At 45.0% G+C, this 15,011-nt stretch overlaps 1 pseudogene; it reads left to right on the forward strand.

The window, feature by feature from the left end:
* The first annotated feature begins 2,867 nt into the window (after positions 1 to 2,867).
* On the forward strand, positions 2,868 to 6,191 carry LOC115979876 (annotated as a pseudogene).
* The last annotated feature ends 8,820 nt before the right edge of the window (positions 6,192 to 15,011 follow it).

Here is a 15,011-nt window from a genome sequence, read left to right on the forward strand (position 1 = left end):
ATATAAAAAATAGAAATGTTTTAAATATTTAAAAAGCATTTTTAGTAGATTGTAATTTTTTTTTTTTAATCTCAATATTTTATGTAACTTTTCCCATAAAATCAATATTGGGGCCCGGCCCAGAAATAATGGGCTATTCCAAATTCAGGCCCGTCCGAGGAGCGTCCTATCCGAAGAGAAACCACGTATGAAGCATTACTCAAACCCATAAACGCCAGGGAAACATGTCCGAGGAGTAACTCCTCCTCGGACATCACGAAGCCCAGACGAGGAACTCTCCCCAGCCACTTCAGTTCATCCTCCCAACATATAAAATGAATAAAATCCAAAATATCCCATGGAGAGCTACCACCACATTAATTGCGCCCCAACCACCCTCTTGGCCGCATTAATGAGGAAATGACCCCTGAACAGTACCGCCTTGGCCTCTGCAACTCACATGGGGAGAGATGAAGGCGTCTGATGGGACAGCCACTCAAGTAGGTGCTTAGATAGTCAACAAGTGTAAGGTTGAGATAAGAGAAGGGAACTATATAATGTAGTGGAGTCCCTTAGAGAAGGGGACGAAAATTTCTGTATGAGGAACTAAAGAAACAAACTTATACGTGAGAGATCCATTCTGGTGTTTTTATTTTTTTGTAACAATGCTTTCCATGTATCAGACCGAACAGACTCACTGAGACCAAGTTCTTTGACCCATCCTCTACAAATATTTATTGTGGGTTGCGCTTTGGGCCAGGGCCTGATCAAACGAATTTGGGCCAGGAAAATCGTGCAACTACAATTGGCGCCGTCTGTGGGGAGAACTAGAGCATCAGTTAGCACAACGGTCAAGCATGGCAGAACTAGGTCCGCACCAGGAGAATCCTCACGAGGCTGACTCCCAACAGACACAACCCGCCGAGTCCCAGAGGCAAAATAACCCCATCAATCCAGGCCACAGGGGAAATCGCGAGGGAAGTGTGCATATTATCCGGACAAGCCAGAGTCACACTCAGATAGGTAGTCACGTGTCCCAGAAGCGAAATAGTCACCAGGCCATGCAGCGAGAGATAGATGATCTGAAAAGGAAGCTACGACGAGCACAGCGAAGGCGATCTCCTTCAGACTCAGACAAGTCCTCTAATGCGGAGGATGTGAGTTACCGACGGAGGTCAAGGACCCCCCCAAGTGAAACCTTTACCTACGAAAAGGAACCACGCCCTGTGCGGAAGTATGAGAGCGCATCTAGTAAGGGTTCGGGAAACGACGCCATGAAGAAGGCGTTGGATCAGGTTTCAAGGTCCCCCTTCACGTATAGAATTGAAGGGGCTGAGCTACCTCGACGGTTCAACCAACCAGCATTCGCCATTTATAGCGGTCGATCAGACCCGGTAGAGCATGTGAGTCAATTTAACCAAAAGATGGCGATCTACTCGCAAAATGAGGCCCTTATGTGCAAAATCTTCCCGTCCAGCTTGGGATCAATGGCGATGAGGTGGTTCAACGGCCTGAAGACAAATTCCATAAGCTCTTACAAGCAGCTCACTCGAGATTTCTGCTCTCGCTTTATCACCAACACCAGAGTCCCCAGGCCCCTCGGTTCGCTATTGTCCTTGTCCATGCACGAGGGAGAGACTCTGAAAGCATACTCCGATAGATACTGGGAAGTATATAATGACCTGGATGATAACCACGATGCTGTCGCTATCAGCACATTCAAAAGCGGCCTCCCCACCGACCATGGCTTAAGGAAGTCCCTCACTGGTAAACCAGTTGCCAACGTTGATCAGTTGAGGGATAGGATAGACAAGTACAAAAGAGTGGAGGAAGATCAGCTGCAAGGGAGGGGGAAGGAGAAGGTTATCCACCCCAAAGCAAATGATTTCAGGTTGGAACGGCACAATCATGGTCAGCCGAGGAGAGATTTTACGCGATAGGCTGGGCAGAGTAACCCGCAAACAATGAATGCCATATTCAGAGAGCCCGTACAACAGGTACTGGAGAAAGTAAGAGATGAACCCTATTTCAGGTGGCCGGGAAAGATGGCTGGAGAACCTTCCAAACGTAACCAAAACCTGTACTGCCACTATCATCAAGACCATGGGCACACTACTGAGGACTGCAGGAATCTGTGGAATCATCTGGATCAGTTGGTCCGAGAGGGAAAGTTACGTCACCTGCTGCACCCGTCGAGTGGCTACACCGGCCAAGCAGCACAAGAGCCGCGAAAGGACGTAACCTTAAGACCACCCACCGGGACAATACATGTCATCTTCGCTGCACCAGGAAGAACGGGACCACCCATCCCCAGGGTGTTAGCTGTTGATCGGCTCCCCTCCGGGAGCAGGCAGAGGGAACACAAAAGGTCAAAAAAGGGAAGCTCTTTGATACTGGGGTTCTCGGATGAGGATAAGAGAGGAACTATTCAACCCCACGATGATGCCTTGGTGGTCACTCTGAGGATTGGGGGCTTTGACGTGAAAAGGGTGTTGGTGGATTCGGGAAGTGCAGTAGAGATAATGTACCATGATCTATACAAGGGGCTGAACCTGAAGCCAGAAGATTTGGCAGTTTATGACTCCCCCCTTCTTAGCTTCGAGGGGAGAATGGTTACGCTAAAAGGGCAAATCCGACTACCCATACAGACTAGGGCGGAGGTGGTGGAAGTGAATTTTATCGTCGTCGACGTTTACTCAACCTACACCGCGATAGTCGCCAGGCCATGGATCCACGCCCTGGAAGCAGTAACCTCCACACTCCATCAGAAGGTGAAATACCCATCCAAAGGACAAGTGGAAGAGATCCGAGGAGATCAGGCCGTGTCCAGGCAGTGTATGGTGGCCGCCGTCTTACATCGGCCCCATGCCGAGTCCTCGGCCCCTGAAAGTTTATAGCAATCAGCCGCCTCGGCAGAGCAGGACGACGGATTGGCCGAGGAGATAGGATGTGAAAGTTTAGATAAAATCGCTGTCAACGACGACCCAGAGAAGTTCTTTCTGGTCGGCTCGGAATTGCCCTCTCAGGAAAAGGAGGAACTGGTCGGATTTCTTAGAGAAAATGTCGACGTGTTCGCATGGGAAGCCTACGACGCCCCGGGCGTCGATCCCAGCCTTATTTGTCACCACCTGAACGTCAACCCCTCTTCCACTCCGAAGAAGCAGCCACCCCGACGCCCTTCAAAGGAACATGCTAGTGCCGTAAAAGACGAAGTGGCAAAGCTAAAAAGAGCGGGGGCTATCAAAGAGGTCTTTTACCCAGAGTGGCTGGCAAACACGGTGGTGGTAAAGAAGAAGACAGGGAAATGGAGGGTCTGCGTAGACTTCACGGACCTGAACAAGGCATGCCCAAAGGACCCATTCCCCCTACCCCGAATTGATCGATTGGTGGATGCAACCGTGGGGCACCCTCGGATGAGCTTCCTGGACGCCTTCCAAGGCTATCATCAGATACCCCTTGCGCTAGAGGACCAAGAGAAAACGGCTTTCATGACGCCCATCGGAAACTATCATTACAAGGTGATGCCGTTTGGGCTAAAGAACGCAGGCTCAACCTACCAAAGAATGATGACTCGGATGTTTGAATCACAACTGGGCAAGATCATTGAGGTTTATATAGATGATATGGTCGTCAAGAGTAGAAGGGCGTCCGAGCACGTGAAGGACCTCGGAACAATCTTCGCCATATTAAGGGAGAACCGGTTGCGGCTGAATGCCTCCAAATGTTCATTCGGGGTAGGGTCTGGGAAATTCCTAGGGTATATGGTCACCCACAGGGGAATAGAAGTAAGTCCCGATCAAATCAAAGCCATTAACAGCCTACAGGCTCCTCGGAATCCGAAGGAAGTACAGAAGCTCACTGGTATGATTGCGGCATTGAACCGGTTCATATCGAGATCGGCGGATCGATGTCGGCCTTTCTACCTCCTGATAAACAAGTGGAAAGAGTTTGCATGGTCGGAGGATTGTGTTCAGGCTTTCCAGCAACTTAAAGACTACCTGTCCCGACCGCCCATCATGTCCAGCCCTGAGGCGGATGAGGTGCTGTTTGCCTACATCGCCGTAGCCCCCCACGCTGTAAGCCTGGTACTGATACGGGATGATAACGGGGTACAGCGACCGGTGTACTATGTGAGCAAATCACTACATGAGGCCGAGGTGCGATACCTACCTTTAGAAAAGGCAATCCTGGCAATAGTGCATGCAACCCGAAAACTTCCTCATTACTTTCAGGCGCACACAGTCATCGTTCTGACTCAGCTTCCCCTCCGAGCAGTGCTTCGAAGCGCTGACTATACAGGAAGGATCGCCATGTGGAGTGCGCTCTTGGGAGCCTTTGATATAAAATATATGCCCAGATCCTCCATCAAAGGGCAGGTCCTCGCGGACTTGGTAGCGGAGTTTGCTGAGCCCTCCATAGAAACAATAACCGAGAAGAAGGACATGGATGGGAAGTCGGTTGGTGCGATCTCAACAGGGAGGAACACGCATTGGAAGGTCTACGTAGATGGCGCAGCCAACCAGAGAGGGTCAGGAGTTGGGATAGTTTTAATATCCCCGGACGGTGCTGCCATTGAAAAATCATTAAGGCTCGGATTCTCGGCTACGAACAATGAAGCCGAATACGAAGCCTTACTTCAAGGGATGACGATGGTTCAAAGGTTGGGCGGAAAAATGATAGAAGCGTTCTCGGACTCCAGACTGGTAGTCGGACAGGTGATGGGTGAGCTGGAAGCCCGAGATACTAGGATGCAAGAGTATCTGGGACAAGTCAGGCGGCTGCAGACGAATTTTGAGTCCTTCAATGTGACACACATTTCCAGGAGTGGCAACACCCATGCGGACTCGCTGGCCACTCTCGCCACGTCCTCGGCACATAATCTGCCGTGAGTAATCCTGGTTGAAGATCTAGCTAAGGCAAGTCCCATCAGTAGAGGCCCTGCCAGAGTCCACCAGATCAGAAAGAGTCACAGCTGGATGGATCCCATAAAGAACTTCCTGCAAAACGACGTCTTGCCGGAAGAGAAATTGGAAGCCGAGAAAATACGAAGGAATGCTCCTCGGTTTTGGCTGTCAGAGGACCACAAACTATATCGACGCTCATATTCTGGACCGTACCTACTCTGCGTACACCCAGAAGAATTCGAATCTCTGCTTGAGGAGTTACACGAGGGGATTTGTGGAAGTCATACCGGAGGGAGATCGCTGGCACACAGGGCACTTACCCAGGGGTACTGGTGGCCGAACATGCAGAGAGAGGCCCAAGAATACGCTAAGAAGTGCGATCAGTGCCAAAGATTCGCCCCGAATATCCACCAACCCGGAGGAGTTCTCAATCCCCTCTCGAGTCCATGGCCGTTCGCACAGTGGGGCCTTGATCTAGTTGGACCCTTCCCCAAGGCCGCAGGGAACAAGCGATACATAATAGTCGGAACGGACTACTTCACTAAATGGGTGGAGGCTGAACCATTGGCCAACATTAGGGACGTGGACGCCCAGAAATTCATCTGGAAGAACATTATCACCCGCTTCGGGACCCCGCGTACACTCATTTCCGACAATGGTCTGCAGTTCGATAGTAAAAACTTTAGGGAGTATTGCCGCGAGTTTGGAATCACCAACCGATATTCCACCCCCGCCTACCCTCAGGGAAATGGGCAGGTCGAAGCCGTGAACAAGGTCATAGTGAACGGACTGAAGAAGAGGTTGGACGAGGCGAAGGGAAGATGGGTAGAAGAACTCCCCCATGTCTTATGGACTTATCGGACGACGCCGCGACGATCAACCGGTGAGACCCCCTTCTCGATGACTTACGGGGCTGAGGCCGTGCTCCCGATTGAGAACAACTTTCCCACACTGAGGTCTAGATCGTTTACCCCAAGCGATAACGACGAGTTATTGGAACGGAGTCTGGACCTAGCCGAGGAAAGAAGGGAAAAAGCGATGATTCATGTGGCCTATTATCACCAGAAGCTGAGACAAGGGTATGATGCTAACGTCAAACCACGGCCTCTGGGGCCAGGTGATCTCGTAATGAGGAAAATTCTCGGCGGCGCAAAGAACCCCTCTTGGGGCAAGTTGGGGCCCAATTGGGAGGGACCATACCGCGTCACATCAGTGGCCGGAATAGGCGCCTATTACCTCGAAGATTTAGATGAAAAAGCTGTACCTCGACCATGGAATGTAAATAACCTCAGAAGATATTATTATTAATGAGAATGGCTTAGCACACGTTTTCTTTCATGATTATCCGCTGCTTGCTGGGCTGCTGACAACTATCCATAGTTTTAAACAGAACCCAAGTCCTGCATGGCTCCTCGGACCACAGACTTGGGGGAAATTATTACTAAAATAAGTTTTAAACAGAACCTAGTCCTGCTTGGCTCCAAGGACCACAGACTAAGGGGAAATTAATACTTAAGGCAACTATCCATAGTTTTAAACAGAACCCAAGTCCTGCATGGCTCCTCGGACCACAGACTTGGGGGAAATTATTACTAAAATAAGTTTTAAACAGAACCTAGTCCTGCATGGCTCCAAGGACCACAGACTAAGGGGAAATTAATGCTTAAGGCAACTATCCATAGTTTTAAACAGAACCCAAGTCCTGCATGGCTCCTCGGACCACAGACTTGGGGGAAATTATTACTAAAATAAGTTTTAAACAGAACCTAGTCCTGCATGGCTCCAAGGACCACAGACTAAGGGGAAATTAATACTTAAGGCAACTATCCATAGTTTTAAACAGAACCCAAGTCCTGCATGGCTCCTCGGACCACAGACTTGGGGGAAATTATTACTAAAATAAGTTTTAAACAGAACCTAGTCCTGCATGGCTCCAAGGACCACAGACTAAGGGGAAATTAATACTTAAGGCAACTATCCATAGTTTTAAACAGAACCCAAGTCCTGCATGGCTCCTCGGACCACAGACTTGGGGGAAATTATTACTAAAATAAGTTTTAAACAGAACCTAGTCCTGCATGGCTCCACGGACCACAGACTAAGGGGAAATTAATACTTAAGGCAACTATCCATAGTTTTAAACAGAACCCAAGTCCTGCATGGCTCCTCGGACCACAGACTTGGGGGAAATTATTACTAAAATAAGTTTTAAACAGAACCTAGTCCTGCATGGCTCCACGGACCACAGACTAAGGGGAAATTAATACTTAAGGCAACTATCCATAGTTTTAAACAGAACCCAAGTCCTGCATGGCTCCTCGGACCACAGACTTGGGGGAAATTATTACTAAAATAAGTTTTAAACAGAACCTAGTCCTGCATGGCTCCACGGACCACCGACTAAGGGGAAATTAATACTTAAGGCAACTATCCATAGTTTTAAACAGAACCCAAGTCCTGCATGGCTCCTCGGACCACAGACTTGTGGGAAATTATTGCTAAAATAAGTTTTAAACAGAACCTAGTCCTGCATGGCTCCACGGACCACAGACTAAGGGGAAATTAATACTTAAGACAACTATTCATAGCTCTAAACAGAACCTAAGTCCTGCATGGCTCCTCGGGCCACAGACTTGGGGGAAATTATTGCTTATGGTAGATTGAGAGATCATTACTAAAAAGAAACCATTTTAATACGTGCGCGCAGTCTGGCGCCATCGCAACTCTCAGATGTACAGCCCAAAAACCCATTTCTATCTTGACCGTTTATCTGTATCTACATAGTTGCAAATGTTTAAAGAAGAACACTACTGACGTGCATCCCTAGTAAGCAAAACGAACATTTTGTATTAACATTCCGAGTACATTAAAAGGAGAGGTCCTTACAAAAAAGCGAGAAAATTGGACGACTCTCGGTCAAAAAAAAAAAAAAAAGAAAGAAAGAGTACAAAGATCGAAAGCCTAGAAGGCTAAGCCTCAACAGGAGGATCTCCTTTCTGCTCGGGCTGAGGAGGCGGAACCTCGATGGTAGAGTCTACGACGGGATCATCCGCCATATTGGGCACAAGGACAGCATCAGGCGTCGCCAGATCTTGCTCAGAGGCAGCTTGGACACCATCAGGAAGCGCTCGGATCTCTTTAGGATAGAAGATGCTCTCGGGCAGTCTCAGCGCCGAGTCAGCAGGAACTCCTGCGGCGTCGAGGGCACGAGACCATGAGATATCGCAATACTCCCGGCATACCTCGGGGATTTCCTCGGATAGCCTGGCCTCTGTCTCTTCGGCCCCGAGCTGGCGGGCGGCACTCTTCTCAGCCTCTGTGGCTTCTCGGATCAGTTGGACCTCCTCTTTGGCCCGTCGCAGCTCATCCTCGACCCTTTGCAGAGCGGTCTTGAGATCCTGCACTGCCTGTTTCTCGGTGGCAAGGTTAATCTGGGTCGAGAACAGCTCCTTGCGCTGGTCCTCCGCCTGGGCCTTAGCACTCTTCAAACCAGCCTCTGCATACTTGCGCCGGTTTTCTGACTCCTTGAACTTGTCCATAAGTCCAGTATAATCGTGCTGGAGGGACCCCAAGGTTTTCTCCACCTCCGCTCGCGCCTGATTCTCGACCTCAGCCCGACTACTATTACCACGGCAAAATTCCTCAGCCACGAACACCTGCTGGGTAATCTACAAACGAAACAAGATTGCTGTAATCTAAGGTCAAAGAAATTAATGAAACAGTAAAAGGATTACTTACCATCACGAGATCCCTTTTAAGGGATAGGAAGATCTCGGGCTGAGAGAACCGCCTATAAGCCTCCATATCCCGAGGAAGGAGTAGGGGCTGTTCTAGGGCCTCGGCCACGTAGCCCGCCCGGCCTCGATTGTAATCTCGGATCGAAGCATTGTAGGGAATGGCCACCCCATCCAGCTCCAATCTGGGGCCCCATGCACGCGGGGTAGCACGCACATCCGCAAGAGTCTCCTTGTCTCGACTCTCCGAGGAGTTGCCCCTTCTGCTCCTTGGCGCGCGAGTGGTTTTTTGCTGCTTGGTCGGTTGAGCAGCCACCTCGCCCTCCTCAGGAGTGTCGGCCGGCCTTTTCTTCTTTAAGTCCGGATTAACCTTAAGGCCAAGGTCTGAGGTGTCCGTAGGAGCCACGGGAGGGAGGGTCTTGCCCTGTGGTGGAGTTGGTGCCTTCGAGGACTGTCCTTTCGGCAGCCGGCCTTTCCCTCGGGAGGCCATCAGCTCCTTTAGAGTTTTTCCTCTTTCTGCCATGGGCTCTATCTCCTCGTCCGAAGTATCGTCCGAGCAAAGAACGATGGAAGGAACCCCAACTGCAGAATGTCGGTCCCGCTCTCCTTCGGGATCAGAAAATTCCACCAGGGGGGTCTGTTGAACTTCCTCCTCAAAATAAAACTCGTCTATTTCTGCCTCAAGGGAAAGACGAGATGATTCAGCTTCCTCTTCGACCTGAGCGGCAGCACTAGGCTCGTCTGGCGGAGGTAGCTGCTCTGCCAAGTAGGGATCTCTAACACCGGGCAACACAACTGGTGGCAGATCGTGTTCAGCTAGGAGCCCGTCCCTGGACACGTCAATCCTAGCCAACCTCGGACTACCAGCCCTTATAGCGTGACCGATAGCCTGGAAAGAGCTGCTCAGGGGTTGATAGCCCAGAACCAGATGGGCAGCACGCAACTGCCCGTCCTCGGAAACGTAGATCTCCGACCTAAGAAGGTAGTTCAGCGCTGGCACGTTCACAAAGTTTAGCCGAGGAGCGACGTGAATTTTATCTGCAAACAATCAAGGAAAAGAGGATTAGTCCACAAAATCTTCCAATTATAAAGAAAGCAAAAAGTGTAACCCCTCAATACTAAATCCTATCCCAAAAGGGACCAATCCTAGAGACGCCGCACCTGGGTTTCCTGCCCGAGTTGGACAATGAATACCGTCGAACCACTCCCCAGAAGCAATAAGGAAGTCATTCTTCACTGTCTTATTGGATATTGGGAGACAAGAGATCAACCTAACGTCCTCATTCCGGGATTTAAGATAATACCCCTCATCCCCGAGGCGATGACATTCGTATAGATAAGCCACATCGTGCCAAGTAAGGCCTAGATTCATCCGCTCGTTTAAGACATCTACACAGCCTAGTATCTTGAACATATTCGGGGCACACTGGTACGGCGTCAACCTATGGTTGAACAAGTACTCCCTTGTAATCCTACGCATGGGAAGTGTCATCCCTCCCTCTATAAAGGCAATCATGGGGATAACGACTTCTCCCGCACGCCTATCTGTCAATATTCCTTCAAGAGGACAGTACCGCAACCCAACCCCCGGGGGAATGCGATATTTAGCCCTAAAGGCCTCCATAGCGGCGGGGGTGTTAACTAATTTCTCAAATCTACCCATCTGGACTGAACCGGGGAACAAAAGTAAAGACTCAGAAAAAAAAAAGTAGAGTCCGAGGAGGAAATTGAAACAGCAAGATGAACGAAATGTACTGGTACCTTCACAAAACGTTCAATGAGGCGCCTGGGAATCTCTCGTGGACGAAACGCTTCACAAAAACGGCTACGATGGCGTAACGGTCGCAAGTGTTCGTGTATCTCTGGGGTTTCGATGGAGTTCTCTGGAAGCCTCTAAGGTTTGTGAAATGCAGATAAAGAAGAAACTGAACCCCTATGACGTCTTATATAGCCAGGAGGAGAGAGAAAAGATCGCTCCTGCCTAAAGATACGGAAAAAACGATAGCCGTTCGATCTACGCCACACCGTTGGATGGGGGAACATAACGCCTCCAGAAGTTAATGTCCGCGCCTCGAAAATTGCAGCGCGTCAGAAGTAACGGTCCGCACGCGGGCCACGCGCTCTTCTTATTTCCACCCTCTCCCAAATATCAAAACCCCGTCTTTTCCTCCTCGGAGGGAGATAGAAACCGGAGTTTTGAGGGGCTAATGTGGGGCCCGGCCCAGAAATGATGGGCTATTCCAAATTCAGGCCCGTCCGAGGAGCGTCCTGTCCGAAGAGAAACCACGTATGAAGCATTACTCAATCCCAATAAACGCCAAGGAAACCTGTCCGAGGAGTAACTCTTCCTCGGACCTCATGAAGCCCATACGAGGAGCTCTCCCCAGTCACTTCAGTTCATCCTCCCAACATATAAAATGATTAAAATCCAAAATATCCCATGGAGAGCTACCACCACATTAATTGCGCCCCAACCACCCTCTTGGCCGCATTAATGAGGAAATGACCCCTGAACAGTAACGCCTTGGCCTCTACAACTCACATGGGGAGAGATGAAGGCGTCTGATGGGACAGCCACTCAAGTAGGTGCTTAGATAGTCAACAAGTGTAGGGTTGAGATGAGGAAAGGGAACTATATAATGTAATGGAGTCCCTTAGAGAAGAGGACGAAAATTTCTGTATAAGGAACTAAAGAAATAAACTTATAGGAGAGAGATCCATTTGCATGTCTTTATTTTCTGCAACCATATTGCCCATGCATCAGACTGAATAGACACGCTGAGGCCAAGTTCTTTGACCCATCCTCTATAAATATTTATTGTGGGTTGCGCTTTGGGCCAGGACCTGATCAATCGAATTTGGGCCAGGAAAATCGTGCAACTACATAACTTAAGGCTACAACTTTACTCAATAAAATAAATATTATTATATATTTTGAAAATTTAACTATTAAATGACATGTTCTTTATGCTCTTAATATATATGTCAAATTTTGTGTCAATCGGATATTATTTACTATATGATCTATAAGTTTATATTTTATGCATAATTTCAAACAACAAAAACTTGCAATTTAAACAATTTATTAATGACATAGCTATTGATTTTTAATTTTCTATAAATTTTGCAAGCATATAGAATATAAGAAGAAAATGTAATCCAATTGTGGATTTGTCAAAATTCACCACCAATAAAAAGATATTGAGTAAGGTTGTTGTTTTAAGTTACAACCAATTTTGTAGTTAAATTTTGTCCATAAAACTAATAGTATTTTTAGTATTCTCATTGTGTAGAGTCTATTTGTCATTAGTTTTTCATTTCTTAAAATATCACCTTTTCTAGTTACAATCATCCTTAACCACCATTCAACAGGATGTTGTCAACAAAAATCAAATAAGCTAATGGCTATTGCCAAAGTCAAGTCAATCAATGATAAATTTTCCAAACATCAGTTTTTTTTTTTTTTTTTCCAAAAAAAAAACTTGGTAAAAACTAGAACTAAAAATATTCCCTTATAGAATCCGGTTAAATTTATAATTATTATTATTAAAAATGGTCGTTTTATAAAAAGAATGTATACTTTGTTGGACAGTGCCAAAACCCAGGACACCCCTCCATCCCAAAGCTAAGAATAAAACTGTTTGCACATATATATTCTACACAACCCCCCCCCCCCCCTCCCCCCCGCGAACAAATTTCAAAATTGATATTTTCGTGAATTCCATGTTAACTAAAAATAGTTTTAGTCTGATTTTAGACAAGCAGTCCAATTTTGAACTAATTTTATTTTCAATTTTTTTGTATAATGACATTGAATCATAGCCCATGCAAAAAGTTATATCTATGTTAATAAATAAATAAATAACCTATTTTTTGTATTTTACACATTCACTTTTCAAAAACACTCACATATGATTATCTATTTTACATTATATTGTATTAAAATATTTTTTATCAAGATTTTTATTGCTCTCTCTCTCTATATGAGTGAAAAAGTATTAAAAAATAGATTTAGAAGTAAATAATAACCGTGTATATATAAACGAATATTGATGATTTTTAGAGTTGAATGTAAAAAATTTATCCCTTATCATATATTACACATCTACTAATGACTAATGTGAGTGTTTTAAGGTCTGTCAAACCATCTTTAAAAAGTTTATTTAAATAAATAAACACATGAATAGAAAACAATCAAAACATGCCCATATGGGGAACAAGCGAATGTTAGAAATTTTAGGCTAAAAAAATTGACTCGTGTTGGACTCAGTAATTTACGGTAATAACCCACGTGAATAAAAAATATATATACATGGCGAGTGTAAATAATTTGTGTACGGCGCGAGAGTAGGCTTTTGTAAAGTTCAGCGAATTTACTTATTATCATGCACGGCCCATCTATGGGTCATGCAATCACGTAACCCTTACTTCTGTGCTCCAAACACGCGCTTTTGTTTTGACAAAACTCGCTGTCTTTCACTCTCTAGTTCAAACTTGACTAGCAAGAAAAAATTTCCTTTCTTTCTTTTTCTGGTTTGGTTGTGTTGGTACTTTTCTTTTTCTTTTTCTTTTTTTTTTAATAAAAAAAGGGTCTCTGGTGTGAACTTAGGACCCATGTCATGTGGCGATAATAGATAATATCATGTGTACCATACGGATTTTGTTGGGGTTATCGCTTAAACCACTCTTCTCTAAATGTTGAGACAAAGACTCCAATTATCGAGCCACCTGGTGGGTGTTGGTACTTTTCTTTGGTGTAAATTTTCATATTCAAACGAGAATTAAGCTACCATATAAGTATTTAAGAGCAACTGCATCAGTTGATGTAAAGTTGTGCAGAATAGAAAAAATTGCTCATTTTACACATTTTGAACAAAAAAACACCCACATTAGTAGGTGTAAAATTGTGCATTTATTATTTTATTAGTTTTCTCTCTCTCTTGTCGCTGGTGCTCTCATTTTTTTCATTTTTTTTTTTATCTCTACTTATTTTTCCTTCTCTCGTCTCCTTCTAGCTCCAACCCTCTCTGTCCTCGTCATCGGCCTCACTGAGTCCAGCCTCATTGTCCTCGTCATCGGCACTGCTGTCTTCATTGGAATCCATTGAAGCAACGAGGCAATGAACGAGTGCTTCGTCGGAGCTAAAATCTTAAGATTTATGGTGGTGCAGCTAAAATCTCATAATCGTTCATGGTGGTTTATGTGGAGGTGGAGGTGGAGGTGGGAGGATTTAAGAAAATTTTATTTAATTTGTCTTAAATCTGAGTTGTTTGTTTTGTGAGAAAATCTGGGATGTTGTTTGGATGTTTTGTGGTTATTTTATCATGAAATGGAGGATTGTAATTATTGTTTTGTTGATGAGAAAGTGAGAGAGAGGCGGATTGGGTCTGTGAGAGAGAGAGGCGATGAGTGAGAGATGGGTTTCAGATTGGGTCGATGAGAGAGAGATGGTGACGAGAGAATAATAAAAAATTATAAAAGAATGAATATTTTATTAAATAAATGTATAAAATTGATAAACTGATGTGAGTATTTTATAAAAATAGATGTGTAAAATATATATAAATAGCATTTTTATGTAAAATAGAAGGAAAGTTTGCACGTGAATGCTCTAACAAATTAAAACTTTTTAAAAGAGTTATTATATAGTGGACTATGACGTATAGGGTCACTATTTTTTTATTTTTCTGGTTGGCTACCACTTACTGAGCAGAAAGTACAGGAATTGGTCACATTATTCAGTAATGGTGGGGCCAAGTGAATAATCAAATAAACCAAAGGATTCAATATAGTTGAGTTGAGTTATTAGATTTTTTGTTAATGGTTTGTGGATTTGGCTTTGCTTCCTTAACTGAAGTAGTCGGCTACGGTTGCGGTGGGAATGGGCTAGGAAAAAGAAAATGTAAAAAGCTTTTTGTGGGGTCCAAAAAGGGCCAGCTGCGTCGTAAACCTTGTCTATGTTATTTTCAGCAATACCTTTTTTTTTTTTTGGCAACTGTCAATTTAATTTGCCTTTTTTTTTAATCTTTTTTTTGATAAACTAATTTGCCTACCTTGGATTAGCTTAAGAATATTTTATCCTATAATCGTTCTTTTAATGGTTGTCCTTAATTAGAAAAATTGTTAATAAACTATTTTAATAAAATTTTAACATAATTTTAATGAAAAATATAAAAAAAGTCAAAAAATTAATTTTTTTAATAAAAAATTTCTTAAATTAATGTCCCTAAGACCTCCATTAACTTTATCCTTTTACGACCAAAACTTCTCTTGTACAATTTTTACCATTATTTTTATGTGATCAATTGTGAGTGGTTATATGCCACTTTTACATGAACTCATCTTTTTTTTCTTCATTATTCACAATCAACCATATTAGAGTTGTGGCAAAAAA

The sequence above is a fragment of the Quercus lobata genome, chromosome 3, assembly GCF_001633185.2.
Source record: "Quercus lobata isolate SW786 chromosome 3, ValleyOak3.0 Primary Assembly, whole genome shotgun sequence".
Taxonomy (NCBI): domain Eukaryota; kingdom Viridiplantae; phylum Streptophyta; class Magnoliopsida; order Fagales; family Fagaceae; genus Quercus; species Quercus lobata.